The sequence below is a fragment of the Phodopus roborovskii genome, unplaced genomic scaffold (genome assembly GCF_943737965.1).
Source record: "Phodopus roborovskii unplaced genomic scaffold, PHOROB, whole genome shotgun sequence".
NCBI lineage: Eukaryota > Metazoa > Chordata > Mammalia > Rodentia > Cricetidae > Phodopus > Phodopus roborovskii.
Window position 1 is genome coordinate 12,883,331 of NW_026125059.1, and position 27,525 is coordinate 12,910,855.

Consider the following 27,525-nt stretch of genomic DNA (forward strand, 5'->3'; position numbering starts at 1 on the left):
CTGCTGTGCATTCTGGAAGGGCAGCTGAACACCGAAAGGGAGGGTGCAGATCTTTCAATAAAACGGATCAGGTTTGGTTTGAAGAAATGGCTCAGCCACAAAAGTGCTTCCCCTGAGAGCATCAGGACCTGAGTTCAGATCCTTCATCCCCCACAGAAAAAAAGCTGGGTCAGGCATGGAGATGCACGCTGTAGTTTCAGCTCTGGGGGGGGGGGTAGAGAAGGGAACCCTGGGGCTAGCTGCTCATCCAATCTAGACAATGAGCGGCAGGCTCAGTGAGAGACTTTGTCCCCCGAAATAATATGGGGCTAGCAAGATGGCTCAGAAACTAAAAATGCCTGGGCTGAGCAAGCCTGGTGACTTCTGTTCAATCCCTGGAATACATGAAAGGTGAGGTGACAGACAGAAGCAACTCCCAAAAGTTGTCCTCTGACTCCACATACAGACCTGGGCAGGTGCACACTCAAACACATGCATTGAGAACATGCAATAATGATAAATTAAAAAACAAGATAGAGAAGGATTGATGATGGCACCCACTTCTGACCTCCACACGTGTACACACACACACACACACACACACGTACGCGCGTGCACGCACACACACATGCACACACGCACACGCGCACACACACACACACACCATCTATTGTATTTTTCAGAGTTAGCTTTGATAATCAGTTCCCGTTTCCCTCCACTCACTGTGGACAAGCGCAAGCCGTGCACACAGGCCAGTGTTTGAGTTTCTGCTCCACGTCTCACACCAAAGCTAAGCTCTGGCATTACTACCAATCTCTGCTTGAATGCTTCTGGGTGTGGTCCACTAACTACCATGGGAGATGGCCTCTGAGCAGCTCCAGGGATATGTGTGGGTTCAGACTTATTTTTGCAGATTTTTTTTATAGGGCTCTGATCATCCATGACAGCACTTACTTCCTCAAAAACATTTTATTTTAAAGGTGTGGGAGACTTTTTTCATCTCCCAAGCTTTTGCCCCTGCCTCACCTCTTTCAGGGTCATTATGAGGTGCTGGGCAGGTCCACAAAGCTCCTTCCAGGTCTGAGATGGATCTATTCTTCTTAGAACATTCCAGGCCCCTTTTGAGGGGTTTCCATGACCCTATGGGATGTCAGAGCTGACTGCATTCACTCTCTCTACCCCTCAGCATTGAGGAAAAGCCTGCAGTGACATTTTTCACACCCCTTACTTGTGACAGCAGAGCACATCTCCAGGCTGCTCCAAGTCGCTCCAGCCTGCATCTGGCCCAGCCTGCTCTGAGCCCTCAGAAACAATGGCCCCATTTTATTATTCCTCCCGTTTCTCCTTCTGATAGTCTGCCCTGCTAAAAGTGGCTGTTGGCAGAGATTTCTGCATTTCAAATGGCTGGGGTGGGAGACCAGGGCCTGGACACAATACACTCTTGTTGGAAGGAAGAATTGGTGTGTCCTTAAGGGATGGCCATGGGGACATCGGCGCAGCACTGTTTCCGGGCCACACAACCCTGCCCACACAGCAGCCCAGGAAGCTGCTGGTGCCTGCATCCCGACCAACAGAGAGACACAGGACAGCTCTGGGGAGCTTCCACCAGGAAACACACAGGAACAACACAATGTGCCCCACACCCCACAAAGCTAACTCTCATCTTGTGACAGTTCCCCAAAGACACAGGAGAGGGGAGGGCCCAGGCTCTGGAGTCAAAAGCTGTGGTTTGAAATTCCGACTTTTCCTTTTACAAGTGCCCTAAAATTCTGAGCGGGTGCAGGCTCACACTTCAGACTTATGGCCCCAAGGTTACTAAAGAGAAGTTAAGCTAATATGAGCTGGGTTCTTGCCTGGGTTCAAGCCCCACCTCTGGCACTTCAGGAATGGGCAAGACAGGTGATCTCCATGGTGAGATCAGTACATGTGATAGGCCTTGATCTACTTCACAGGGGAGAGTGGGTGAAAAAGAAGTAAGAAGGGTCCACTTCCTTGTCCAGGACACAGCTGTCCCACCTGTCCTGCTATAGACCATGAGCTGACGTGCATTGTCTAACGAACTCTTGAGGATGGGGTATCTCCTAGAATAACAAGAGAGCCCCCAAGTTTAGAACTTAGGGTGTGATGGCAGCAGCATGCAACATCAAGGAAGCCACTGCACTAGAACAAGGCTGGGCATTGCTGTGTGTGTGTGTGTGTGTGTGTGTGTGTGTGTGTGTGTGTGTGTGTGTGCGCGCGCGTGCACGCACATACACATGTGTGCATACATGAATGAGTGTGCATATATGTATATGTGTATATGTATGCGCACACTTGTGAATGTATGCTGGGGCTGGACCCTTGTGTATTGTACAAGGCACACAAGCACTATACCTTTGAGCCACACCCCAGTTCTTGCACTGATCTTTAGCTTAATTTCAAATGTAGACTCTAGATTCACATGATCTAGAAATTAAAATGAGAGAAGAATTCAATGGAAAGGTCTCACACCCATCCTCTCCCACAGCCACGTGGCACTGGAATCTTTACAATTTACAGTGTTTGCAGTTGGGTTCCCAGATGAGATTGGCACTTGAATCAATGGGCACAGTAGGTGGACCCCCTCTCCTCTGAATAGAACAGAAGGCAGAAGAAATATTTCCCCCTCCTGCCCTCTCCCCGTCTTTTCTCTCCTCTCTCTGCTCCATTATTTGAATTAAGACATCTGTCCCCTGCTCCTCTGTTCTTGAACTGGCGCCACACCCTTGCTGCCCTAGTTCTCAGGGCTCTGGATTCAGGTATAACTACCCCCATCAGCCTCCCCACAGCCCAGCTACAGAGAGGAGCCTGTAGGAGTTCTCAGATTTCACAATTGCACAGGTCAGTTTACTAATACAATAGTTTTTAAAGTACCCTTGCACATTCATTTTATGTAAACTGGAGCAAATACAAAAAATACCACTCCTATTTTAAAATAGGCAGAAGCATCCTATATCACTGTCTTTTAGAAATAATTGTTTAGATTCTTAGTATGATAGTGGTGCATGCTTTTAATCCCAGCACTCGGGAGGCAGAGGCAGGTGGATCTCTGTGAGTTTGAAACCAGCTAGCTCCAGGACAGTCAGGGATACACAGAGAAACCCTCTCTCAAAAAAACTGAGAAAAAAGAAATAAAGGAAGAGAAAAAAGACAGTCAGACAGACTTATTCAGAAGTTTTGACCAGAGAATTCCTAGAGTACATTGTCACTCTGTCTCAAAGGTAGACTGTTAGAAATAATATCAGGCAGAAACAGTTCCATGTGCTGTTTCATATGTGTACACTTGAGTAAGTTACTGGAAGTAAATTCTCAGAGCTAAAGGAGCTTCACTTGTAATTTGAATAAGCATGCCATTCCGCACCCACTCCATCAGGCCTGGAGCTTTACATACTCCCCTAATAGGCGAGTGTTCGATTCCCCACAGCCACCCACCCCCCAGCATATTAGCAAGCTTGGAATTCCTGTCCATCTTATGTGAGATAGAATACATTTCCACATGTTAAGAGTCTAGTCTGTTTCCTTCTCTGTGGACCACCTGTCCATGTCTTTGATTCATTTTTTTTAATAGTTAAGTTCTTGTTTCTTCTCTACCTCTTCCTTCTTTAAATTGATTTCTAGAAAGCTTTCCATGTGTTAGAGAAGTCAGGCTGCTTTTCTGTGACTTGAGATATTCAGCCCCAGGCTGAATTTTGCCTTTTGATTTTGCAAAAGCTCCATAATATACCAGAGCTATAGTGAGACTCCATCTCCAAAAGCCAAGAGTTGTCCTATGCGGCTCTGTGGCAGAGCAGTTGCCTAGCATGTGAAAGACCTTGGCTTCTATCCCTAGCACTGCCAAAGACACAGCCATACAGACAGGCAGGCAGAGGGACAGACAGGCAGACAGACAGAATTAAGAGACAGCTGACCTCTGGTGCAGGAGAATATTTGTACAAACAAACAAACAATCAAGAAACCTAGCATAAACCCTAGGTGGATGTGACATTACAAGTTTCCCAAAGTCTCACAGTTTTCTACCACCCAGTGCTCCATGTGTCATCTAAAATTATCGCACAGCTGGGGAGGCAGCAGGCACCTGGGACACTGTGGGTCCCTCAGAGTCTGGCCCGCACAAGTACAATGTAGAGAGCATGCACACATCCTCCAATCAGAAGAGTGGGCTGTCAATATTCCACAGATGGCTTGGTTACTGCTCTCTGTCCCAACATGCTAGTTTTCTTTCATGAACCACATGGAGAAAGGGAATTACACCCCCACTCCCTCACCCCTGAACACTTGCACTCATGTTTCCTAGGAGTTAGGACACTGTCTCACCACCTCAGGTTTGTCATTAACCTCAAGGAAAGTGGCAATGCCAGTGTGCCTGCCATCACATTCCCTTGCTGCAGTTCATTACTGAGGTATGTGGCACACCTCTGTTTAAGATGGGCTGGTCTTTGCAAAGCCTGTTAGCCCAGCTCCCAGCCCCCAGCTCGTCTCCACTCGGCCTTGGCACCCTGCCCTGCTGGTTTATGTATTGATTTATTACTAGTACAGATCTGCGTGTGCATGTGTGCTGTAAGTGTTTATGTACATGTGTGTGAGTATGGAAGTCAGAAGTCGATGTCGAGTCTTTCTAAGTTCCCCTATACCTCATTCCTTGAGATGGGGTCCTTCTTAGTCATTGTTTCTATTGTGTGAAGAAACACTGTGACCATTTAATTGGGGGCTACTTACAATTAATTTCAGAGGGTGAGTCCATGACCATCATCATGTCAGAGCATATGGCAGAAGGCAGGCAGGCATGGCACGGAGTAATAGCTGAGAGCTCACAACTGATCCATAAACAAGGGGGGAGGGAGAGACAGACAGACAGACAGACAGACAGACAGACAGACAGACAGACACTGGGACTAGCACAGGCTTTTGAAACCTCTAAGCCCACCCCTAGTGCCACACCTCCTCCACCAAGGCCACACCCCCTAATCCTTCCCAAAACAGTTCCACCAATCCAAACGCATGAGCCTATGGGGGCCATTCTCACTGGAACCACCACAGGGTCTCTCCGAAGCTGACATTTGCTGACTCAGCTATACTGGCTGGCCAGGAAGCTCCGGGGTCCTCCCATACCCACCTCTCCTGCACTGGGGATTAAGGAAATCATGTCAGGAGAGCCTAACCAAAACACTGCTGCAAAGTTGACATCTACAAGGTTAACACTCAGGATCCATAAAAACAGCCTCATAATGTTTAGAGTAACTGTATCAAGTTATGTTGAGCCACACATAGCTACTCTGGGGCATACGTAGCCCATGGACAATAGACTAGACATGCTTGCAAGAGGTCATACCAACTGGGCCAGTGGCACAGGTCTGTCATCCCTGTGCTAAGGAAGATGAAGCAGGAGGACCTAAGTTCAAAACCTTCCTGGGTAACAAAACAAGTTCAAGGCAACCTACTGGGATCCTGTCTCAAAATGCAATGAAAAAAGAAAGAAGAAAGAAAGGTTAGATATGCAATCAATGGTAGAGCATTGCCTAGCATGTGCAAGGCCCTGGGTTCCATCCCTAGCACCTTAAAGGAAAAAAAGAGAAGACATTGGGTCAACAATATGGCTCAGTACTTAATGGGACCTGCAGCCAAGCCTGACAACCTGAGTTCAATCCCCAGAACCCACACAGCAAAAGGAGAGAACTGACTCCCATAAGTTGTCCTTTGGTTTCCACACTGGCACCATGACAGTCACTGACTGCTCTACACACACACACACACTCTCTCTCTCACACACACACAAAATAAACAAACACGTGTAAATGTTAAATGTTAAAGACATTAAGTCCTTATATGGGCTCACACACCCAATCAATGCTCATGTGTATTGCTAACTTTTCCCCCACAAGTCCACTCACTCACCCACTCATACGTGATCACTTACACACACACACTCACAATACACACACTCTCACACACTCACATGCTCACACACACTCTCACACACACTCACACACACTCTCTCACACACACTCACTCACATTCACACACAGTCACACACACTCACACACTCTCTCTCACACACACACTCACTCACACTCACACACTGTCACACACACTCACACACACACACACACACTCTCACACACCCACACTCACTCACACACACGTTCTGGCATCCCCTCTGACACACACACAGTACACTTCATCCTACTTTCACACTCATACGCACGCACACACTCCTTCCCTAACAATCACAAAGGCTTTCTCTTGAGCAATTAAAAATTATTTAAACTTTTCCAAGCGCCTTAATTTGGTTTAATAGCATCTCAGGTCTCAGACAAGCGGGGCAGATTTAGGTCAAATACGTTTAATTCAGCCTTAAAAAAATAAGTGGAAACTGTAGGGCTGGCACATACAAGGGCAAGCGTCATGCTGGCAGAAGAGGGATGGAGAGAGATGGGTGGCTTCTCCGGACACAGACACATTGCCTGCATATTAAATGCACACACATTCCCCCACCATGAAGAAAGAATGTCCTTCCAGCTAGCTGCTGAACCATAGGTGGCTTTGGTTGTCTACTGTCGCTTGCTAATACGCACACTACAGGCCTATAATCCCAGGGACTAGAGAAGCCAAGGCAGGAGGGCCCTGAGTTTGAGCACCGTCTGAACCACTTAGTAAGATCCTGTCTCAAAACCAAACAAACGAGGCCTGGGGACACAGCTCAGTGGTAGAGGACTTGCCTAGCCTGTGCGAGGTCCTGAGTTCAATCCTCAATACCACAAACAAGAAAAAAAAAAAAATCCTGGCCCCTGGGAGAGCCAAGACAAGAGGATTCTGAGACAGCTGCCTACCTGGAGCTCCTAAGATGAACAGGGTGTGTTCCTGGGAAAGGCAATGGCTGAGTCCCCAATTGTCACCGTGCAGGAATGTAGGCCTCATTTGGCAGATCTCCCAAGGGCCCGGGAGAAGCCAGAAACCCAGGTTTTTATATGGAATCTCCCAAGTTTTAAATGCTGGCAACTCACTCAAATCAAAACACCCTTAGGCCAAAGAAAGCACATTTGTGGGGCAAAGGTGGCCTGAGCCTGTCCCCATGACCTGGGATCAAAGAGGACAAAGTCAGCCTTGAGATTTAGAGATCTGCACGTGACCTGGGTGGTTGAGTGCACAGCCTCCCTCAGTCTCTGTTTCCACATCTGTCTGGGGGAGCTGGCCTAGACAGGAGGCAATGCTCTACCACCACAGCCCTCGGAAAGGCCGTTGGTAGAAAGAATGGTGTATCTAGGCCACAAAGGGGGGCATAATCTGACACCATTTCAAAAACCGGTAATTCAACCAGAAATGTTTCCCCTTCCCTGGCTGAGGTTTTTGGAGGCAGTGGGTGTGTTTTTAGAAAAACACACCACACCAAGTCAGGAATTTCATGAGGAAAAACGTGGCAGCTGAGAAGGCCACATCTGGGGATCTGCTTGCTGTGTGAGTACACACTGTTCTGCCTTCCCCAGAGCAAGGCAGGGCTGTAGCCTGGCTGCTGCCGGCCGGCTTCTCTGGGACCTGGGGTGCTTTAAGGGCCAAGGCAGGCCTCCTGGGAAGGGACACACACCCAGATAGGGCCTTCCTCCTCCAGGACGAGGAACAGAGAACGGAAAAGGCCGAGTCCCAGAACTCTCCATCATGAGGTGCACCAAGCCCCTCGCCACACCCCTGCCACGAATATCACTCCGTCCTTGGCTACAACTCAAGCCTTTGTCCTAGTCCCCATCGTGAACAACACTGGCCATAGTAGCCTCCTCTGTTCAGTAGGACTGTGTGCCTGTGACTTCATTTATGGCCCCACTTCACAGATGGGAAAACTGAGGCTCAGGCATAAGGCCATTAGGTGGTGGGTCTGGATTTCCACCAGCATCTGAGTAGAACAGAAGCTATCCACACTGCCAATCGTTTGTCTACTGCACCCTGCAGGTTCTATAGGCATGGACTCTCCATGAGGTCTAATGTGGCTCTGTCCAGATGAACCCACATATGTGGACTCTACCACTGGGCCCCTCTCTATGGCCAGGGGATAGAGAGTCTCAGTGACACTGTGGGGTCTTTTGTAGAATTTCTCTAACCTCAGTTCCTCAGAACAGAGACTTGGGATGGCCTAAGAGAGCCCAGCAAGTCAGGAGCATGGCAGCATGGTGGCAATGTGGCCACAATGCCACCAGGCCCACGCCATCAGTCATCTTGGCCATGCTGTTTAACCTTTTTGCGTGGCTGTCATATTCTCTGAAGTGCCAATAAAATGTCTGGCCCATGAGGATGGAGGCGGTGCTAGATATCTGGACATTCTAGCACTTGGTTTTGAACCAGACTGTCCAAGGTACCTGTTCCTTCTGGTGACTGGTCCACTGTGTCACACTTCGTGAAGCCTCTGAGATCTCCTGGTCCCACCCACAGTGCCCAGGTTGTATTCCCAGGGCAGCCAGATCTCACTGCCCCTGCTCTGCTGAGAGCCCTGCACTGGCTCCCACCTTGCTCAGAGCCAAGAATCAGACAGGGCCTGGGATGTCCCTGTTTTCTGACATCCTGACTCTGCCAGCTCCAGCAAGTTCCTGGTTATTCCAGAAGGTACCAGTCAGAACCCACTCTGAGTCTTGTGTGTACCCTTTGGTCTCAGCACTGAGGGAACCTTTCTTTGCTGACGATGGCCTGGCCCATCCTGCCTGTGAGGGGCAGTTAAGTCTTTTGCAGCTGGGCGTCAGTCGTTATAGAAGATGCACTATCAGAAAAGGCATAGTCTCTTATCAGAGCCCTAAGTTTCCCAAAAGCTGGTTTCCCAGCATGTCGGGGCAGTGGCCACCTTTCTTAATTTAAATGTTATGACCCCTCCCCTTTAGCAGCACTGACCCCCCTGCCCAGCCAGTTTTCACAGCAGACTTGATTTCGAGCTAGGACATAGCAGGTAACATTTGGAGCCCGTCTTGGGCACATTCATTCTGGGTGCAGCTTGCAGGGCCATAGTTGGGCATGCTCAGAGGTCACTTGTTCCCTCCACCCATTTTCTCACGAGCTTCAGCCACTGCCTGAACCCCATACTGCAGCCTTGTTGCAGGGCCAACCAAGACTTTGAAAGGGGGCATCCACCAAGGCCTATCAAAGGTAAATGTTAAGAAAGGTTCCAAGGATCCTTTTAAAAAGATGGACCCTCTCATCCACACCAATTCCTTCTAGAACATTCTAGGAGTTGTAAATAACCTCAATGGCTAGAAAATACTCATAGGATTAAGCCAGTCAGCCAACTCAAAACTGTCACTGCCAACATGGTCACAGTAAGGACAACTGTCTTCACTTAGCCTAAGTCTGTTCAGACCTGTGTTAGGTGCCAGTGTGTGGGGGGGCTGTGGGTCTCAGTGCATCACAGCCCGTGTGTGTGTGTGTGTGTGTGTGTGTGTGTGTGTGAGTGTCATCCCTTAATAAACAGGACAGGGAATAGAGGTAGTCAATAAGGCGCTTGCCAGACAAGCATGAGAACCTTGGTTTGATTCCAAGAACCCAGGAAAAGGTGGAAAAAAAAAATAAGTGACTTCATATAGCTGCGTCCTGACCTCCACACACACCACAGCACACACAATGCCTGAACTTATAGAGCGCACTCACATACACAATAATAATAAAATCAAAAGCTGGGTGTGGTAGTGTGTGCCTGTAATCTCAGAACTGGGATGGAAGAGTCAGGCAAACCCCTGAGGACTTGATGGCCAGTTGACCTAGCTCACATGATGAGTGCTGGAGCAGCGGGAGACCCTGCCTCAAATAACAGGGGAGGGAGATGGCCTCCAAGGAACGACACCCAAGGTTGACCTTGGGCCTCCATAAGCATGTGCACACATAGGCACACTCATGCATGCATTCATACACACATACATGCTAGGAATAAAAAAGACAGATCTCCACAACGAATACACACCCTGCCCTGAGTGTCAACAATGCCAACCTTGAGAGACCTCGACATCTCCAAAGACAGCACAGCCTCTTATTTTTGCACACTGGTGAGAACTTGGCCTCCATGCCTTTCATGGTTGGGGGAGGACATGAGGGCATGATGTTGACATATCTTATGATTTCTTTTTTAATGGAAGCTAGAAGGCAGCAGTTTTGTGTGAAATACCTAGAGATTCAAACGATGGCCCCACTCTCTTTTAAAAGTGTCCTGCATCCCAAGGAATGCCAAATTCTCCTTGGAGTTGGGCTGTCTGCCAGGGCCATATCACATAATGCTGCAGTACTTCTAGCCAGGGAAGAAGTCTGGGGGATTTTACTGGGGATCTGAACTCAGGTCCTCACACTTTTCAGCACCACTTACCCCCTGAGCATCTCCTCTGCCCACTTCCCACTTTCCCTCCGAAGTCCCAGACACCTGCTGTGCATGGCTGGAGCCTCCCCAAATATGGAGTTCCAATTTTATAGCCAACACCACGATTAAAGATGACCCAGGATCGGTCCTTCAGGCACAAGTGGAAGGGCAGATGAAGGGCCCCTAGAAGCTCATTTTGCATTATCCGCCTAACAGGGACATTTGGACAGTAAGGAGAAAAGACAGAAGGCCCACCGTGCATTTGGACAAAGGGCACATTTCATACAAAGCACAGCAACCAGAAAGGTGAGGATGGCGGGTCTGCAAGTGTCCAGCAAGGCAGTTTGGGGGTCACAGGGAGCTTGTGTACTCGTCTCCTCTAGCAATGGTTACTGAGTTCACACCTTTCTCCATTCCCTCCCTGGCGCTGAAGGTGACAGTACAGAAAAGGATGGACTAAGAGAGGGTATATGACCCACAGATGAGCTTTTGACCCAGCTGAGAGTCCTGTTGGTTGAGATTTTTGCTCAATGTGACTTTTGGGGTGGGAAGAGAGATAATGATTTCACTGCCAGCCTGGGCATTAACATATCTTTAAAAGCTCCAAGCACATCCCTCATCATGCCATCCCATCCCCTCCCAATTCCCCGGCCTTCCTTCTTGTGTGGAACCCTCCCAGGTCCTTGCTGCTCTAAACAGTGGCTGACACCACTTGTGAAACTTGAAGATGTCTCATCACTCTTACATTGACCCCAGATGACATAGCCGTCACCTTTGTGACTCAATGAAAGCTCAGGGGATAGACTTGGACCACTGTACTGTTATTCATGATGGGCCGTGATTAGGGACACTCCTGAGGAACACATAAAGCTAGGAGAGCTAACTGCTCCTTGCAAAACTCCGCCAGGCTCCAGGAGGCCCGAGTCCTGCTTCTTCCTGGAAACAATATTTATCGAATCTTTGGCATCTCTTCTGGTCAGGATTTAGTCAAGAGGAAAAAAAGGGACAGGGGAGGGCGAAGCTTAGGGTCTGTTGACCAAAATGAGATGCCCAAGACCTGTGATGTATGCAAGGAGGAGTCGAAGGAGTTCCTCGTTCAGATTAATTTGAAACTCAGGATCTTTTTTGTGAAAATCAAGGTTGCGCCATCTTTTGAAAAATCAAAACACCTGGCAGCTGGAGCTTCATCCTGGACTAAGTGTCCCACCCCATCCCCTCTCTAGCTGCTCTGAGAAGCCCACTTTAGACTAAGGGTGTGTGCATGAGTGTGTGTGTGTGTATGTGTGTGTGTGTATGTGTGTGTGCATGAGTGTGTGTGTGTGTGCATGAGTGTGTATGTGTGCATGAGTGTGTGTGTATGTGTGTGTGTGAGTGCATGAGTGTGTGTGTGTGCATGAGTGTGTGTGTGTGGGGTCACTCTACATGCCCCTGTCAGTCCTGAAGTCACATTGCAAACCGGGCTGGCCTCAAATTCACAGTGCTACAACTAAAGATATGTGCCACCTCATCCAGCTAAACTTTGTGGATTTTTAAAAATCATCTTCAGATACAGTATTGTTTTGGACACAGCTGGTTGAGACAGAATCACGGGTTCTGAGCAGGGCCCCTCTGCTGTGATCTCATCCCTGCAGCTGCCCCCCCAACCCCAAGGCTCCTGTGCCTGACTCTTCCGCTGTGCTCTTGAGGTCTCCCTCCCCGGGCTCTCTCTAACTGCCTGCCCCACAGACTTGTCACCATGTGATATTTTGTCTAATTTACATACTTCTGTTACATTCTGTCTCTTCCATTCAATTAGGACTCCATGAGGGATTGTGTGTGTGTGTGTGTGTGTGTGTGTGTGTGTGTGTGTTTGTGTGTATACCTGTGTAGGTACATGTGGAGGCTAGGGATTGACATCCAGTCTCTCTCTTTCTCTATCTGTCTCTGTCTCTCTCTCAAGTCATGGTTTCTTTGTGTAGTCCTGGCTGTCCTGGAACTTTCTCTGTAGACCAGGCTGGCCTTGAACTCACAGAGAGTGCCAGTAACTGCTGTGAGCTGGCTCCAGGGTGTTTCTGTCCTCCCACAAAATCCAGAGTTCTTGGATTTAGGGCTGAGGTCTTCACTCTAGCTGTGTAACAGTGGGCTAGGCCCTCACCTGACTCATTTTCCTAATTGTGGCTCAGGGGCTTTGACTCTCAGGCTCCCATAGAAGGAGAGGGGACCTCTCAGGCAGGGCAGGGGGGAGCCAGAAGCGAGGGTCTCAGAATGGACCTACCACTAGTCCTAAAAATCCCAGTTCCTTTGCAAGTCATACCTGTACCCCAGACCCTTTCCCTCTTCACCCAGAAATGAGCCTGGGAACATCAAGTCCAACAGAAATCTAGGATTCCAATGGCTGAATCCTTTTCCCCCAGCAGGTGATAAATAGCTTTTAATAACTTCTGTGGGTCAGGTGCCTAGTGGCACAGATCCATTCCCATCCTTCATTAAAAAGGAAACCGAGGCTGGGAGGGGTTGTGTGAGCCCAGAGCTGTGAGACCAGAAGATGCGATCACAACAATGCTTCCATCCATCCCCTAAGATCACAATGGAGCTGAAAGATTCCCTTTGCAGGGTGACATCATGGCCCTTGAATCATTGCAGTGCACACATCGTGTTTGGGTGGTTGGCACTGGCATAAACTATCCCATGGCACCCTCGGGATAAACACAGCACACACAATTACTCACAGCACATCAGACTTGACCAAGACAGTAAGTCACCTGTCAATGCCAGGACCGGAGTCTACTTCTTCACATTGTCACTGGAGCGTGCCTCTATACTGTAACATGGGGTGCTGCATGCACCAGAGCAGTCTTGGCCATCAAGGTGATTGTCAGCATCTGGATCGAATGCAGCAACTGACTGTACAGCGTAGATCTGTGTAAATGCACACAGCATTCACACCACAACTAAACCACCCAACGATGCATTCCTCAGAAAGTAGCCCAATGCATGGCTGAGGTAGACTGCATCTGATCCCAGCTCCCAGATCGTCCCCAGCACTGTGCTGCGTCTGAGGCCAGGAGAGAACACAAATGAGGCTTGGCAGGTAGAATGGGAAAATGATGGATCTGAGTTCCACCCCTAAGATGCACGTGGTAGAAGGCAAGAATCAACTCCCGTAAACTGTCCTCAGATTTACACACGTGTGCCCCTCCCCTGTCCACAAATGTAATATAATTTCTCCAAACTCCAGAATTGCAACTAAAAAACTTTTACCTCCTTTGCACACCTGTGTTTAGATTGTCTATGACACAGTTAAGTGAGGGGCAACAGGAGGGAGCTGGATTCTTTCTGGGGTGCTAGAGGCTGGGCAGTGTAGTAATTGGGAAACATACACCTCTAGAACCCGCCCCCACATAAAAGCCTGGCTTGACCTCTTTCCGGGGTCAACTTGAATGGGCCACTGTGTGATGCCCTTTGTGCATCTATAATAAGAACAGCTGTCATGAGGTAGAGGGAAGTTTGTGTCTGCAGCATTCAGGACTGGACCATGGGGAGGGAATGCTTAGACTATTGCTGTAATCTCTGCATGTGCCCAAAGCTGGGCCACACATGCACATACACATGTACCATGCAGCTGCTCAATCAGCTGAGACCAGCTGTGAGTGTAGGCCCAGAAGGCTGTTACAGACAGCCTCGGGAACCCCTCTCTTTCCATTTTATGCTCCTGAAGACAGAGCTCAGAGTAGCAAGTCTCTATACAGGAGTCTTGTTATATGAGAGTTTAGAAAGGAAATATTTCATTGTTGTGTTTTATTTTCAGTGCTTGAGATGGGGTTTTGCTAAGAGCCTAGGCTAGCTTCAGAACTGATGCTTCCTGCCTCTGCGTGTGTGTGTGTGTGTGTGTGTGTATGTATGTGTGTGTGCGCGTGCGCACGCGCATGTGCGCACGCACGCATGGGTGTCCTCACATGAACTGGAAAAGAAGGACACAGACATGCTAATGTGGACGGGGAAAGCTCACAAGGCCCCACCCCTACACAAAGAACTGTCATGACCAAGGAAGGCTAAAGGCAGAAGTCTTCCCCAGGGAAGAGCTCACCAAATGGCTGTCCAATACCCAGTGGTCAGCTCTGAAAACCTACACACAAGTTACATTATACAGCTTGAGCAGGTTGTAGTTACATATTGGGAACACACACGTAACAAATTAATGAAAAGGGAGGTCATAAATTAGAAAAAGCAAGGAGGGTATATGGAAGGATTTGGAGAGGGAGAGGGGAGTGATGAAACACTAAAATGTCAATAATAAAAGAAATATTTTTAAAAAGAAAAACAATTATTGGTTCTCAGTGAAAAGAGAGGGTAAGGGCTACAGAAATCCTGGTTAGTTTAACATAGAGAACCTGCCATCAGTCTCTCAATTTGTCACACAGACACTCTTATATAAGACAAGGGTTTTTTTTTTTTTTTTTTTTTTTTTTTGTTATTGTTTTGATGTGCAAGGGCGTTTGCTTGCAAATATATACATCAAGTGCATATAATACCTACAGAGGCCAGAAGAGGGCAGCAGATGCCCCAGGAATGGGAAAAACAGGCATTTGTGAGCCCCATGTGGATGTTGGGAACTGAACCCAAGTCCACCTGGAAGAGCAAGCAGTTGCTCTCAACTGCTGAACCATGCCTCCAACACTCTATCACGAGGAACTTTTTTTTTTTTTTTTTTTTTTGGAGAGGATTAAACACTTTAAACCTTAGTGAGATTTTAAATCTTCTACACCTCCCCCACTCCTCTCTGACTACTGAGATGACTTCGATCTCTGACACCCTCGTGATTTCATTCTTCAAAGTCTGGGGGTATTTCACACTCTAAGGAAAGCAAATGATGAAAACAACCACCTTGATGTATTCCTACCACAAACCCCAAACACGCAGGTTATCTGTTTTGCAAATGGGGAAACTGAGGCAAAGCTCGGCTTTGAACCCAGGTCTTGTCTGTCAACAATGTACGAACTCCCTATCTATAAAGTCTGATGGAGACATGGTTGAGATTAGGTTAGCTCAGATCGGATCTGGATCATTCCAAGGTGGTACCTCAGAGGGTCAGGGCTATGGCACTAGCTAGCCAGTGAGTCCTAGGGACTCGCCATGAGTCTTTGGCATTTGGAGAAAATCTTTTGTTTTTCTTTTTCAGCCCCTTAACGTTTGCCTAACACAGCAAGACCCTCATAATTTTTTTTTCCTTCCTGTGATTTCCCTTTCATTTAAACGGGAAAACATGCATTTCAAAGACGTTCAATAGCGGTGTTGAAGTCTCAGGCTCAATCACAATGTCCCCATTGTGGCTGGGGGACTCCCTGGCCTTTAAGCTTGGGTTATAAAAATTTGGTCTGAGCCCAAAGTCTGGCTTTAATAGAATATTTAATTTTGTTTAATGAATATTATTTTAAGTCTATTTGGCAGTTAAAAATGTGTTCTTTTATTTTCAAATTAAGCTTTGTCCATGATCCGTGCTTTCTTGGGGGTGGGGGTACAGCGTGCAGTGGGGGTGATAATAATACGAGCTACCATTTATTGAGTGCTTACTATGTGCCAAACGCCCTGTGAATGCGTGCCACCTCATTTAGCGTGCACGGTCTTTCCAGGAACAGCGACTGTGCCCAGAGGTGACAGTACTAGGGCACTGTAAGTGGCCAAGATTCACACCAGCTCCGTCTGAGTCTGGGGCCTGTGCTCCCAACCACAGCCCACACTTTCTTCACACGGACCGGCAGTTTCCAGGCACCTCATTGGCCTGGTATGCAACTCTCTACCATCCTTACAGCCGACTTATTAGATGCAGGCAAGCAGGGCCACAAAGCCAAGACTCTCAAAGGTGATGCCTTTAAATGTTCACCACAGCCCGTGGCAAAAATCCTTGTGATCATCATCACACCCAGTTTTACAAACTGAGAAACTGAGGCACAAAGAGCGAAGTCATTAGCATCAGGCCACGTGGCTTGTAATTTGTGATCATGGCAGTATTTGCCTTGGTCATCACTCATGCTCTGCCCCCTGCTACTCCAAACACGTTCTGACTAACTTCGTCTCTACAGAAAGAGGCACTATAAGCCTCGTTTTGCAGATGGGGACACTGGGGTATAGGGAAGTACAGTGAAGGGTGGGCAGTCCAGGGATCCCAGCAAGGCTCCCATTTGGGGGAAGCCGATTCTCCCCACCCTGCACCATTTCCCAGGGAAGCTTGAGAGCAACTGCCAGGGTACCAGCATGTCCCATGATGAGCAAAGCAGTTTAGGGCACAGAAGCTGGCACGACACTCTTGCTGAGCTGGGCTTCTTGGGGCAAGTGAGCATCTGCAGAGTTGCTCTATCCCTCATCCTGCTGTGGGAGCCACAGAAAGCTCCCAAAGGTCTGGGAGTCACGGCAACACCCTCTGTCTACTCCATGGTCACCAGGACTAAGGCAGGTAACAGCTCCAGGACACTGGAATCCTGGTCTTGCCGGTCTCTCTGATCATAGACACGGAAGTGTCACTGAAGAGAGGGATAAGAAAGAAGGCGCCGGGAAACCCAGAACATCTTTGGGATGGTTTATCAAATGCTCGGTGGAATTTATCTTGCCACACTGCAATGGGTCAGGGGTCAACATATTTTGCTCTAAAGGGTCACAGCCAGTGTGTAAGGATGTGTGGGCTGCCTGAGGTTATTATAGTGGGACAGCAGTTGGAGATAGGCAGCTGTAGGGTAGGGGACAGCCAGCTGTAGGGTTGCAGACCGGCCCAGTTTCTGGTTGCAACAGCCCCGATCTCCACACATGCCTTAGCTTCCGCGGGGCAGACTCCTCCTCTTACTCCCAGGCTGGCTTCTATTCTGGCCCTCTGAATACACACAAGGCAACACAAGTGGGGTTGACTGGGAAGTCTGCCTCCCCGGGGCCGACGTGGAAGCTGTCTGTTCTTGGGGCTTGGAATCAGAGCTGGACATAATCCAGGCTTTGACACAGGCTATAGGACCTTGACCATGTGCCTTTACCCCCATCCCGCAACATTCCATTTCCACATCTGTAAAATGGAGATAATAACAGCCCACTCCATCCAGAGACAAAGCAAAGTATTTCCTAAGTGTAACGGCTGGCACGCAGCACATCTTCAATAAACAGGGGCAATCGGCGGTTGCCAACAAATCCGGCACTGGCAGCTTTTTTTTTTTTTTAACAAAGAAACCAAAAATTAATTCACTGAAATAAAAATATTAAAAAGTGGACAAACTTTCCAAAGCAAGTTCTTAAGTTAACCCCGGGAGTCCCAGAGGTCAGAAAACACCCCGTCCTGGATCAACACACTAGAAACCCTCCCCTGTGCCTCTCTGCCTCCCCGAGTCTGCATCTATGCCCCTGTACCAGTCTGTCTTTCTTGTGGTGCCTGAGCAATGTGGAGACATTCCGTGAGTTTCAGACATCTGCAGAGATGAAGACATCACCCCCCCATCGTCCCTCCCCCTTCCTTCTGCACCCCAGCCACTAGCCTCTGGGGGTGGGGTCCAGTCTCTTCAGCAAGAGTGGAGCACACAGCTCAAGATGCTCTCAGACCCACCGGAGGTGAATAATCTCCCAGGGTTCACTCTTTGTGTCGGCTGGATGGGGCTAAAACTCTGTTAACAACACAGGCACAAGTCACAACTTGTTATGGTACTTGAGACCATCCATCCCAGCAGAGCCATCATCTCAGCTTCCCTCTGCTTCCCAGTGGCAAAGGAGGCCAGAAGATCCTCCACCCTTCCCAACCAAGCAGGGAACCTTTGCTAGAGAGATACATGGTGCTAGAATGTTCCAAAACAAAGGAAAGTGGCCATATGTTCAGAGAACGAACATCCACAAAAGCAAACACCTCTATGGGCTGACACCTTCTCTTTCTCTCAGAGGAGAGTTAAATTCTTTGTGGGATTCCATTTAGGAACCAGTTAGGTACCAAATTCAGGGACACCCAGACTTCAGGAAGCCAGAGGCTAGTGAGAGCTAAAGGCTTGCCTTCACACTGTGCACCCCACATTTTAAAAATCATGGAAACAAACAAGAAAACAGAAGCAAAAACCACCACCACCAACAACAAAAAGGCAAACTATTAGTACTTCGACCGTGAGATGGAATAAGAGTGGAGGAAATTGACTGGGAGACCACGGGACGTTTTAAGCTCTGACTCTCCGCGGACAAAAGCATCAGGAGGAGGTATCAGTGGAGACAGATGGGCCCTGAACCCAGTTTTCCCTCTAGAATGGTGAAAGAAAGTTCTGGAGGAGACCGCCATTCCAGCCTCTGTCTCTTTTACCACAAGACGTCTTTGCTAGTCCTTGGAGAACCAGATCAGGACAAGAGCAGAACGCCCCCTCTTCTGAGTCCAATTCAACCAAACACGTCTACCAGGCAGGAATTCGGACTTGGCCCGGGGAACGAGTGCGGGTGGTTTTGTCCTGTTTTGGTGACCTTCAGTGCGTTTATTTATGTACTTCAAGCCCATGATCTAATACATGTTGGTTTGGCATCCCTTCTTATAATAGCAGCCTGTAAAAAGCTATTGAGAATTCCCCGTGTTTTCTCATTTTGGGTCAAGAAAATAAAATCGATATCTAAGTAACCTTTTAAAAAATGTAAAGGCCTGGAGTGTTTGCACCTGAAGAAGGGCTATCTCTTAGGGCCTCTGTAAGGTGCAAGATCTGGTGGTGGCCGACATAAGAATTAGCTATAAGGGACTTTTTCGACCTAAGCCAAACAATGACATTTAAAGCTGACGTTAAAGCAATTACCATGCAGAATCTGCCCGTGTTTTTCCCATTTCTTAAACAGAAGTGTGTATGTTTTCACATAGTTTCCTGCTGTGATTTTCTTTCTTGGCAAAGTCACGCTGTACCATGAAACCCAAAGTATTCACGTTGCAGGAACAATAATGGCTGAAACAGACCCAGCCGCTTCTACCACGATTTTTCTTTACAAAATTAAAATGTCCACTGGTTAATAATGCTATATTTTAGTTCCGAAAAATGGTGCTTAGGAGATAAACAGAAAAGAGATGGGACCCCGCCTCTAGAGGATGCTAGGAAAAGGGTGTTGCCACACATGTAAGAGTAGGAGTTGGACCCTCTGGTCCCTCATTCTTTGGGGGAGGGTTATACCGATTTTTATCATTTTTCCTTTCATTGCAATCCCTAAGAGCTGTCTGTTTCCTGAATGAATGAATATAAGCAGATATGTTCATCTCAGTTATGTCTGAGAATACACAGCCTTTTAAAACTTAATTTTCCTAGATAGCCAGACAAAAGGGGAAAGTTGGATGCCATCGGCATCACACGCATTTTATGGTATGGGCACAATACTATGGATGGTAAATGACAAAATAGTTCTTAACCTCTGTTAAATTCTTTACACGTTTTAAAAGTGTTTAAATTGGCATTATTTTGTACTGGCATTTCTGTTTTAAATTTCTGCATGGATTTGAGAGTACAAATTCACATATCAAAACACCAGGAGCTGGAAAATCTCTGTTGGAGGGGATCTAATTGTAAGAACAGAGTAGCTGCGAGGCCGAGGCTCCTGCTTCAGTAGGAGGGTGGGCTGAGACCCTGTGTTCCATCCATTCCACTCTGCTTCCTCCCAAGGATGCATCTCTCAGGCCCTGTGAACCACAAGCCTGTGAGTCTCCACATTCAGGCCACTAGCCGCATCCCTTGACATTCTAAGTGGCCAAGACGAACCGCTGTTGTTACCCGACCCTCGAAACCACCTGTTCCAAATTACTCTGTCCTCCAAATGTTTACAATGGAACCCCAGGCCAGCTCCCACCCGTAGTAATACAATGCAGCTCCTTCCGGTAAAGCTGACCTGTGCTGTGCCTACCGTAAGGTTTAGGGCCTTCCCTCTGCCGGTAAATATATTGACTCGTTTTAGGAACAGAACTGCTCAGTGTTAATATAAAAGGGGCAAATCAAATTAGCCCTCGTAAATAAACAGCAGTTTTCCTTGACAGAACCAGAACCAAACTGCCAAATACGACTCCCAAGGTTTCTATTCCTGCTTCCTAAACACTGAATATGATTTGCCTTCTATTTAAAACAACAGAGACAGAGAGAGAGAGAGAAAGAGAGGCAGAGAGAGAGAGGGAGAGAGAGAGAATAACTAGGGCAAAGATAATTCGTTCTGTGCATGTTCAGAATATACAGATAGTGTCACCCTCCGAGGGGAGGGAGAGCAGGGTTTTCGGAGGACGTGGGTGAGGCACCCGTGGGGAACTGAAGGCTTGGGTTTCATGTGCACTTCATCTGTGGCCTGTGTGAATCATCCGCTCTGTGACTCGGTTTCCTCCTTAACAAGGCTGGGCTATTAATAATTACACCCAAAGGACTGCCGTGACGAGCTACCCTAAGGATCGATGGGATGAATTGACTGTTGTCCTTTGCGTTCAAGTCCTGGATGTGTGGTGGCTGTTTTGCTTGGTTGCTTTTTTTTTTTTTTTTTAACAATTCGTGTTTCCATAAGTGAATCTTAAGGGTGTTCTGTAAGTGAGAAAAACAGCATCGGTATTCACTGCCATGAAAGCCAGGGAAAAGAAAAGGAACAACACACACGTAAAAATGTGTAGCTTCTAGGTACATCAGGCAGGCACTTTCCTACCCGGAATTACAAGCTCCACAGAGTAAGCTCCTGTGGGCCAATTACGGTGAGACAAGTGGGTCTTCAAGTATTAGTCCCTGATAGAGGGTTCACCCTCCTTAGATTAGAAGGTGTTAGGCAAACACCATTAGACCAGTTAAGACAGTCAAATAGCAAAACTAGAGTACTGTCAACAGCAAATACTCCACGAATAGCTTTTCTAGCAAAGTGTGTGTGTGTGTGTGTGTGTGTGTGTGTGTGTGTGTGTGTGTGTGGTGTCTGGGACTCTTGCATGGCCTCAGATGCTGAGGGGGAAGTGAGGTGCTCACTGCGATTCTGGAATCAGGAAGAGTGTTGCGAGGGAGCGAGGAATGAGAGAGAGTATGTGTGTTCTGTCAACAGGCCATGTTTTCTCAACTCCCGGGTTAAGCCTCTATAAAGGATTCCTTCTGGGCAAACGCCTCCAACTCCTTACTCAGAACAAATAGCGAGAAAAATGTTTCCTGCCCACAGCAGAACCCAGTCTTGGTGACAGGCAGAAAGTGTGGCGTCTGGGAATGACTCTCAGCCCTCTGCCTGAAACCCCAAGACCAGGAGAGCCACAGAACTAAGCAAACCTCCCCTCTCAGAGGCCTCTGGGAAGGCAATTCTTTCCCTTAAGGAATTTCTGTCAGGCCCCACAGTCTTCCTTTGTATTTTGTGCCCAGGTGAGAGGCAGGTAAATATCTCCAGCCATGTGACAGGAAGCAGGTCGTTTCTCCCAGTCTTTGAGTGCATACAACACACACCTAAGGTCTGTGGACACTGCCTGAGAGCTAGGTTTTCCCTTGTGCCCTGAGCATCCTTCATGGGCAGGAGGCCTGTCCAGCAAGGACTATCCCCGGCTTCTGCTCCCATCCATCCTCTTAGATGCAGGGGCTTCAGCAGCTGGCCCTGTTGAGAAAGACCTCTCCCCTTCCCCTTTTTGCTGACACCCATGGCTGTCTCTGTACCCAGAAATGCGTCTGCTGTGGGTCTCCGGACCCCACTCCCGCTCAGAGATAACCTGCGCTTTTACTACACAACTAGTTTATTGCTGGCTTAATGAGTTTCAAAGGGGGCTTTGCAGCTGAGGACACCCAGCACACATCTTCTGTGTGTGTTGTGGGGTGGGGGTGGGGGTGAGGGTGTGAGACAGAGAAAGACTTCTTGCCCCGAGCTTGTCTTGAGCTGGTGACAGCTGGATAGGATAGCAGCTTAGTTCTGGTCTCCAGCACCCTGCCTAAGATATCTTTGGGAAATAGCTGAAAAATAAGGAAATGCTTTCTTCTTTGTTAGGGATGGAGTCATCTTGTCTTGGCAGAACCAAAAGACATCTTAAGTGGACGTGCCTGGACTGTGTATACATTTTTGCAAACTGCCATCGTCTCCACAATGTATTCAACCCAATTCTGAAAGTGCCCAGCCATACCACAGACCCATTTTACTGCTGGATTTTTCACTCTCCCCCACGGCAGCCAGCATTTTATCCATGTATCTATCTGGAAGGAGACTTGAAACCTCCTGTGATTTAAGGCAGTGGGGTGTTTTGGAAGCAGTGCATTATATGGGTGGTTCCCATCCCAAGTGGTAATCCTATGAAGGTCAACAAATCACATCTCTTTATGAGGTGTTTAACCCAACACAAAAGTCGTGAAAAGATGCTAGAACTTAGGACATTAAAACAGCTGTGATATATATACACATATATATATACATATATGTGTGTGTGTGTGTGTGTGTGTACACACAAACAAACACACATACACACACACACACATATATATCAGGCAGAAATCTTTTCATTTTTCCCTCATGTTGTTTAGTTGTCTGATACTAGGAAACCAACTTATGTGTTTGTGGGTTATTTTTACACATGCAGGCAGAGCTCTTTGAGACACAGAAGAAAAATACCAATTATTTTAAGATAAAAAGTTTATCAAGTTTTGAACTAAGATACAAAGGAGCACAGGAACCTAAAAATCACACACACACACACACACACACACACACACACACACACACACAACCCAGTGTCTCTCAGATCTATCCACACTGGTTTTTCTAGAGCTGCAAAATCCCAAGTTTCAAATACACTCTCAATATTATGCTCAGCCACAAACAAGATTCAAAACATTGTCATTTCTTACATAAATAACCTGTTAATTTCCCCAATCTGTAGATGTCTAAAGACAAGGAAATATTAGGCTTGAGGGGATTTTATGCTGGAGGGAAGTGGGAAGTGATGGGCATTTCTTGAGTAAAACTGCGGAATGACTTGGACAGGATTATTTGGAAGTTTGTGTGTGCTGGGATCTAACACATCGCGGTGGTATAATGTGTCTGCTGACCCATACTCTGGTAATAGAAATTTCACCAGAGCATCAAGGGCCTGTGGAATTAATAGTCTCGGCTCTAAATACAACCACTGTCCCTAGTTACAATTTCCTTGGTGCGGGGAGGGGGGGTGTCTTGTATACTTCGCGTTGTGTTTTTTATTTTTAAGTCATTAAAGGTTGTGTAGCATTTCTGGGGTTGGAGGGAAGGGAGATAAAGGACAACTGGTAGTGTAATGAACAAGGGCTGTCAAATGTGAGCCCTGGATGGCTTTGGGGCAGGATGAACCTTTTAAGAAAGGCTTGCTTTTAACTGCTGAGCAAAGCACGTTGAGGCTTTAGCGGTGGGATGCTTCTCCCAGTCGTACTTCCCTGGTACTCCTTGAGCTCCAGAGCTATTTGAAAAGCACCGAAGCAGCTAGGGCCAGTCCACAGCTGCCTGGTTAAAATAACTACACACCGCGCGCTCTCCCCTTAGTACGAAACCCAGTCTAAGTGTTCTGATGGAAAGTTGTAAGTTTCAGCTCCAACTTCAGCGCCCTGAGCTGGACCACTACTGGCTGCAGGATCATAAAGACTTTTCAAAAAGAAAATCGGCGTGAAGGACCCTGGGCCACCCGCCCTGAGTTACAGCGGTTTGCCCCGCTCCTAGGTCACCCCATCGCTCTGGCACCCTGGGCATCAGCTTAACTCTGGGTTCCTTTTGGGTGGGATCTGAGACTCAAGATGAGCCTCCTCCGAGGCCAGGTATCTAACCAAACCACGGCCGCGTCCTGCACTTGTCCCGCGCGCGGGAGTTGTCAACTTCAGTCACTGCGCCCCGCACCCCACTCACCTGAAACACGCGGGGAAACTGAGGCCCAGAGACCCAGAGGGATTCCGAGAGATCTGCTTGTGGCGACCCGGCCTCGACTCTGTTCTTGTTTGCGGGGTCCCCGGATCTGCGATCCCGCCCTCAGTCCCCTAGCGCGGTACTCACCCGCGCAATGCAGAGGCGTCCCGAGCCGGCCAGGCCGGGTGACGGCACGCGGAGCGACTAACGCGGGGTTGCGGCGGCCGCCTGTGCTGGAGATCGGCCCCCTGTCCCGACCGTGGGTCTCCTGCGCCCCCGCCGGGCCGCGCCGTGCGTGGGGGCCGCGAGGCGCGGCGCTGGCTCCGGGCGGGGACTCGGCCCTGCAGTGCGCGCTGCTCTCGCTGCCTCCGCTGCGCTCCCGGAGGAGGGACGCGCCGGCCTCCTCCCCGCGGCGACGCCCACGCCGCCTCCCGGCCCCGCAGCGTCCTCACCGCGGCCAGGCGCGGCCCTAGAGAGGCAGCAGAGCAGACAGGGACCGCGTGCATGCATTTATCCATCCATCATCCACCCACTCATTATCTATCCATCCATCTATCGGTCCATCCACTCCACTTCACTGCCCGTGACGGGCCAGCCACTTCACTAGAACAAGACCAACTCGTTCTGTTGTCCTAGAACTTTCCATTCACGCCGAGAGAGGGATCATGAACAAAGAATCCAGGAAAAAAGAAGGCAGTTGGAGAAAGTTGTAAATACTAAGGAGAGGGGGGGGGGAAGATGGGGGGGCCGAGGTTAGAGCACCAGAGAGCGGTCCTGGTAGACATCTCTGAGGAGGTGTCACCTCAATTTCAGGAAAATGTGTGTGTTATCTTCGTGAATTGCTCTTTACCTTCTTTCTTTTCTTTTCTTTTCTTTTCTTTTCTTTTCTTTTCTTTTCTTTTCTTTTCTTTTCTTTTTAAAGCAGGGTCTCTTTTTTCAATCAGCCAGAGTGGCTGACCAGCAAGCCCCTGGGATCCTCCTGCCTCTGGCTCTCAGTCACTGCATTATAGGCACCGACTGCCATGCCTGCCTTTTTATATAGGTGACGGGGATTTGAACTCAGGCCCTCATGCTTGTATGGCACTTTATTGACTGAGCCATCTTCCCTGTCCCAGCACCTCTCTATGGAGCTCAGCGGGCTCTGCAGACTACTACCACTGCTGGGACTATGAGTGTCTCCAGCAAGCCAGGCTTTGCGCCCCTTAGCAACCAAGTCTGTCGGTCTCTGGGCCCCTTATCAGAGGCCCTGATGGGAAACTAGAAATGGGCTCCAACTGGACTCCAGTGGTGGGGGATCTGCTCCAGGTTTACAAACATCAGCTTCTTTTGGCCTCTAGCTGTTAAGAGCAGCTGACTGAACTCTGACTCCTAGTTCCAAAAACCACTCAGCACTACAAACTCTAGAGCATCGAATGCCCTCTTCTGGCCTCTGCAGGCACTGCACTCACATGCATGACTTCCCCCCCCCCCCCCACATACAGATAGATAAAAATAAAATTAGGGGCTGGAGAGAGCACTTGTTGCTCTTGCAGAGGACCCGGGTTCGGTTCCCAGCTCTCACATAGTAGCTCACAACTGTCCTAATTCCAGTTCCTGGAGATTTAGTACTGTTTTCTGAATTCCACGTGGTACACAGACATTCATGCAGGTAGAACACCCATACACAAAAGTAAAACTAAAACGAAATCAGAACCAGTTGTGAATCCTGTTCATAACTTAAAGAAATAACCACCTGTATATCTACCTTTGTGCTTACGGTAATTATATACCCTTGCTAGATAGGGGATCCCCAACCGTAGATGGGTCAGGCTGTGGCATTCCTGGCCACATCTCCAGCCCTATCTTTCTTTTTTTCCCCTCACACAAACAATAGCAGAGCAAATGCCTCCAGCTGGCATGGGTGTCCCCACTTGGTGAGGACAGACCAGGCATCTCTAGGTGTCACAATGACCCTCTGCCCTTTAGAGACATAAGGGAAATCTGCCCTAGGTCTTGGTTTTTCTCATCTAGAGCTCGGAGATCTGAGACTTGCTTTGTATTGTCACTGTGAGGAGGCAGTCCACGCACACCGCTAAGACACTTCCCACCAAGGCTGTGTCTGCCACCAGCCATGCTCCACATATTACCTACCGCTCTGGGCATTTTGTTCCCTTTGGGGTCATCTCAGGAAGCACAAGGGTGCTCTCACTTGAGAGTTTCAGAGTCCCTTAACAGGGCTTTGTCTTGCCCCCAAACCTCACTTTTTCTTCTAAACAGCAAACACAAACCGAGGATGAAGGGCTGGGGTGGGGAGAGTGGCTCAGCTGGTAAAGTGTTTGCCCTTCAAGCATCAGGACTCGAGTTTGCATCCTCAGCATCCACATAAATAGTTGGGTACCATGGGTAGCTCATGTCTATAATCCCAGAGCTGGGGAGGCAGAGACGGAGAACGCCTGAGGCTCACCAGTCAGCCAGCCTGGCCTATCCAACAAGCTCCAGGTTCAGTGAGAGATAAAAAAAAAAAACAAGGTAGAGTGTGATGAATGTGTCCCTCGACATTGAACTCTGGCATACATACACGCTCACATACACCAGACCCAGCCTCATCTTAGACACTTTTTCTTGTCATTATTCCCCAAGAAATATGTCACAGCAAGTATTTTAATCACCCCTGATCACATTAGGTGCCCAAATAATCTAAAGTTCACAGTGCATAAGGCGATGCAGAGACTCTATGCAAATATTATGCCATTTTACCAATCACTTGCATATGCTGAAGTGCTACAATATACACATACATATATATATATATATACACATACATGCACATATACCATATACACATCATACACTATATACACACATATACACATGCTATATATACATGCATATATTGAATACATATGTACTATATACACATGTTCATACACATTCACACATATACCATATATACATATGTAGACACATCTATATACACACATATTTTTACATACATATACATATACACATGCATACATATACTGTGTACATGCGCATACATGCTATATACATAAATATACTATATAAACACACATATACATACACACATATCTGTACACACATACACAATGCACATGTAAATGATATATACACATATACTATACACTCATGCACATGTGCACACAATGATATATATACAGATACACCATATAAACATATATACACATACACAATGTACACATATACTATACACACACATATATATTATATAAATATACACATATACTGTATACTCACATATAAAACACACACACAGAGGACCGGGATATGAAATGTTTTATTTCCTGTGGACTGTGAGGAAGTCTTGGACATCTCATAACTCAGTGAGAATTAATATTGACTCTGACACCAGAACTGGTCCATTACCTCCTGCAGCCTCACCAGCCTGATGCCCTGAGATATAGGTGGGA

At 47.9% G+C, this 27,525-nt stretch overlaps 1 protein-coding gene across 3 annotated transcripts in view; it reads right to left on the reverse strand.

Annotated features, from left to right (window-relative positions):
* The window catches only part of Eya2 (EYA transcriptional coactivator and phosphatase 2), a 161,090-nt gene extending 136,653 nt beyond the window's left edge, over nucleotides 1-24,437 (reverse strand). Inside the window, exon 1 of one of the 3 annotated variants that reach the window (XM_051186223.1) lies at nucleotides 24,245-24,437. The gene's annotated coding sequence lies outside the window, so the exon portion shown is untranslated. Of the gene's footprint in view, nucleotides 1-1,005; nucleotides 1,078-24,100; nucleotides 24,149-24,244 lie in introns of those variants that run through there. The other 2 variants (XM_051186232.1, XM_051186240.1) reach the window with 2 other exon arrangements.
* Between the last annotated feature and the right edge of the window lie 3,088 nt (nucleotides 24,438-27,525).